Here is a 4,888-nt window from a genome sequence, read left to right on the forward strand (position 1 = left end):
ACACAGCTGGGAATAATCACCAAGACGAGACAGAGGTCAAACTGAACACACTCACATGAGACGCAGACCTTCACAATAAAACAGGAACAAGAAACCATCACACTAAGACGCAGACTCGACATAGAGAGAGAGACAGAAAATGACACATGGAACTAAACTAAACCTGCAAAAACATGACAACTCAAAATACTGGGTCAAACTGACCCAGAACCGTGACAGACTTTCTATAATGTTTTGCTTGAGCATGTCCTGCTTTTCTGTAATGTTATTTCTACAGCCTCTTATTTCTAACCTCTTGTGTACCTCTTTTCAACCACTGGGAGGCGCTACAGCTTCATTCCTTTCACACTAAGGCAGCGGTAGGGAACTCCAGGCCTCGAGGGCCGGTGTCCCTGCAGGTTTTAGACGTTCCCTACCCCTGCACTAAGGCCTTTGAAATCTTCATTAACACTGAGCTTGAAATTTCTATCAGTCGAATGCAAAGGAGTCCTGTGGTTGTAGGACAGAGGTAGGGAACGTTAATCTGCCATCATTTAGATTATATGACAACAACCTTCAAATCTGAAGTCTCAGAAATCTGCTTCATGTACAAGTTCCTCCAATAATCAGGGCTAATATCACCAAATTGTACATAAACAGACTTTTACATGTTAAAAAACAATATAAAATACTATATTATTAACAAAATATCTTAAGATACAGCTACAAATTGCTTGAAACATTTGCAATGAAATATATAAAACAGCTTTATTGTCAGTGAGGACAAAGTTATAGTGATGCTGTGCTGGAGTGTTCAAAAGAAGACAGAGACATGAAGTATAAATATTGTATAATATTAAATATAAGAAAGAACAAAGTTATAAAAACATTAATAATTGAAATCTGCAACAATATTCACATAAAGTGTAAAATACAGAGTTAACTGTTTAATAGGTAAAGTTTAGGTCTTGCAGTCGAACAATGATCCCAAACACAGCAGCAAATCTACAGCAGAATAGCTGAAAAGCAAAGTCCAGACCTCAACCTGGGACATTCAGAGAGCTGTGCTTAAATAAATGCCCACAAAGCTCAAAGAACTGAAGCAACGTTGTAATGAAGAGTGGGCCAACATTCCTCCACAACAATATGAGAGACTGATAAAGTCAAGCAGAAAACAATTAGCTCACATTTGTGCTGCTAGAAGTGTTTCTAGTTATTCACAGGACTGTAGTTTGAATTTAAAGAAATGTGAAAGTGCACTGAAATTAACATAAAGTTATTGCAATTTTTAAAAAAAATCAAGAAATCTAAGAGGAAGAAACAATGTAAACCACACAATTTCTTTCCTTATATTCTCCACACGGCAATGCACATAACAGACATAAAATATTTGCATTTATCAATAGAAAATATACAATTTTTCCATAGTCATAGCCAGGCCCGATTACTGCCAAACCTGTGCTGAATCAATCACTTAAACAGGACCTGTCTGACAAAGTAGAGTAGACCAAAAGATCCTCAAAAACTACACATCATGGCGCAATCCAAGGAAATTCAGAAGCAAATAAGAAACAAAGTAATTGAGATCTCTCAGTCTGGAGATGCAACGTCAAGATGAACAGAATCCAGTTTCTGGGATCCTGAAGGAGAATGTCTGGCCATCTGTTCACGACCACAAGCTGAAGTGCACTTGATCCAAAGCACACCAACAAGTCCACCTCTAAGCAGCTTAAGTAAAACAAAAGAAAGACTTTGGAATGGCTTAGCCAAAGTTCATACGTGAATCTGATTGAGGTGCTGTGACCTTGGAAAGGTGGTTCATACTCAAAAACCCCTCCAGTGTGGCTGAATTACAACAATTTTGCAAAGATGAGTGGGCAGAAATTCTTCCAGCACCTCGTAAAGGACTCATTGCCAGTTATCCCAAACACTTTATTGCAGATGTTTCTACTCAGGGTGGCCCAACCAGTTATTAGGTTTAGGGGGCAATCACTTTTTCCACACAGGGCCATAATAATGGCCGCCTTAATAATAAATGCCTTGATTTAGGAACTACTTTTAATGTTTACTTGTGCTATTTTGCAAAAAATAAAATCTCTGCAAAAACATCAAAACTGCTGACCATCTGACCTCAATATGAAATTATTAATCTTTTGACCAAAAACATTTAGATTTGTAAAAATAAAGAAACCATAGAGGAACAAACAATGTTGTTTGCTACGTTCTAACATGGCAATCTAAATAACAGTAATGCAAACATATATATTTATCAATAAAAACAGATCGCCTTTTCACTGTTACAAAAGTCAAGTACATCAATGTTTGTTCAGCTTTCATAAATGTAAGTTTATAAGTACATTGTACATTTTTTGGTCCAACTTCTTTTAATACATGCAACACATTTCAGAACATTTGGGACAGAGACAACAAAAGACTGGAAATACTTCGTAAAAATCTGGTGAAACACTTTAAAGCCAGTGGGATTAAATGGGAAACATAAAATTTAATACTAGACAAAGACCGATTGAATCATGAAGCAAAGAATTAATAACTAAATCACAAGTAGAAAATGTTATGCAGATATTATTGGATAGATTTTGGTGTAGAAAAAAATGACAAGAAATGAAAAATGAAAGTTATCTGGTCTTTTTCTTTAAAGAGTAGCCTACTGCAGAGCAGCAACACTGACAAAGACCATCATCACCAATACTGCAGCTAATACAATGATCCAGGAGGAAACTTGAAAAAGCAGGAAAAATGTGACACTGATCAAAATGAATACATCAATTATTGATCAAAGAGAAAATGCATACTACCACAATGCATTGTTATTGCATCTCAGTTTCTCACCATCACTGATAACCTGACGTCTGCTGGACCTCAGGAATCGTCTCCATCACCTCTCTGTGAGGAGCAGAGAGCACTCGTGCTGCACATCCCACCTGTGTGCTGTGTTTACGTGAACCTGAGAGCACAGCTGTAGTGGTGACAGTGAATGTAGCGTTGGTGTTGGACACACTGACAGTGTTGTACTGTGAGAAGCTGAGGTCTTGTTGTGAGAGTGTTACAGTGGGAGCAGGTCGACCAGTGGCTGAACAGGAAACAACCCACTCTTCAGCAGAGTTTGACTCTCTGACATCAACAACAGGTTCATGCAGCTCTGTGAAGGATCAGGAGATATAAAATAAGGAGTATATTGTTAAAGATACATTGACTTCTAACACATGTAACGCATTAAGGTAAAATTTCTTACCATAAGGATGTGTTACACGATTTATAAACCCAAGTTTGTTAATTATTTGTTCATTATTCATAACTATATACTTAATTTTTTAAAAATTAAGTGTTTTTGGTCAAATGGAATTTCTTTTTGGGTAATTTTAGCCCCTTTTAGCCCTCTGCCAAAATGTTTTAACCTTTCTGTCTCTAACAGTAAAACATCGTTCCTTTATCTTCTGTGTCTGGTGTGTTGGTCAGGATTAGCTAGCTTGGCAAAAAGTTCACATTAAACAAAGTGTGTTACTGTGAGGTGTGTGTTCGTACTATGAGTCACAGCTGGAGTTTTCTTGCGGGTGAAGGTTTTTCACCTCGCTGTCATTCTTGCATAAAAGTGTTTGACCCCTTCAGAAAAAAAACGAAATTTGGGATTATTTTTTGTTTTGTTCATTGTGTGTATTTGTTTCTACTTTTTCTTTTACTGTGTACAGCACTTTGGTCAACCTGTGTTGTTTTTAGACATGGTTATTGATTGATTGATTGATTGATTGATTGATTGATTGATTGATTGATTGATTGATTGATTGATAGATATGTCTTTGATTAAAATACAGCCTACTCCACATCCTCCAAGTTACAGAGAAGAGGAACCATCTGGGGTGAACTTGTGCACTTGGTATTGGCTGTCATGGTCCCTGTGCCTCTCCGGCTCGCTCATGTTGGCCACAGGTTTGTTTTGTTTTCTCTCCTGCTTCCCTGGGTGGAGCTCATTGTGGGCTCTCACCCTTGGCCCACGTATCTGCGGTGATTTCTACACCTGTTGCTGATCAGGCGGCGTCCCCCTTGCCTATTTAACGCTGCGGCACGGAGTATTCGGCACTGGAACGTTGAACCTCCCATGTTCGTGCTCTCAGCTCTCCTAAGACAAACTCTCTCAGTGTTGTGTGGCGTATTGATCTAATTGGACTCTTTGTGTTTAGATCTCCCCGGAACTGGTGGCGGACCCTGACCTGTGATCCCTGTGTGTGTCAACATAAGTGGAAATTGGAGCGAGAGTGGCTGTGGAGAAGCGAGTGTGCGTAAGAAGAGGAGTGGTGGAGTTTGGGCCGAGTGGGGAGCGAGTGTGGATTCCTTCCCCTGGAGCCCTGAAGCCCTGCCCCATGCACTGTATATACACATCACTGTGGTTTCCCTTCTGTGTTAATAAATTGTCAACCCTTTGCTTGCCAGAACGCTGCCTGCGTCTGAATCCATCTGTTAGCCCTGACATTGGATACCTGGAAATCAGTGAAGGGACCATTAATGCTTAAACTTGTACACAGGTTTGAGAGCAACCACCCAAAAGCTTCTGCTAATAAACACTAGTCTGTGTTTGTGATGCAAATGTTTCTGGCTGTGTTCACAAACATTTAGTAAGGTGAGTGAGGAATATTAATACTTATTATTAGATCATTAGCAGACTGTAGAACTTGACTGCACGCCAAGGTGGCAGTTCAGCCATTTGATTCATGTTGCAGCAGCTCATGAGTGAATGAACATCGTGCAATAAAAGTACTTCTAGAAGTACATTTTTGCAAAAACGGACATTGTGGAGGAATGTAGGGAAGACACGAGGGAGCCCAATATTTTACTCAAACGTTAATCGCTGCATCACACAACTGAACATTCAAAGCGCCAAAACCTAACCCTCTCA

The 4,888-nt window shown here is 39.3% G+C and overlaps 1 long non-coding RNA gene across 1 annotated transcript; it reads left to right on the forward strand.

Annotated features, from left to right (window-relative positions):
- Nucleotides 1–3,793: 3,793 nt before the first annotated feature.
- On the forward strand, nucleotides 3,794–4,427 carry LOC146716451 (uncharacterized). Its single transcript, XR_014919196.1, has 2 exons — nucleotides 3,794–4,095; nucleotides 4,176–4,427. It is a non-coding gene; the product is annotated as an uncharacterized LOC146716451 (long non-coding RNA).
- Nucleotides 4,428–4,888: the final 461 nt, after the last annotated feature.

The sequence above is a fragment of the Copadichromis virginalis genome, linkage group LG3, assembly GCF_057382275.1.
Source record: "Copadichromis virginalis isolate Kocher_CV1m ecotype Utaka linkage group LG3, C_Virginalis_male_GT1.1, whole genome shotgun sequence".
NCBI classification, from domain to species: domain Eukaryota; kingdom Metazoa; phylum Chordata; class Actinopteri; order Cichliformes; family Cichlidae; genus Copadichromis; species Copadichromis virginalis.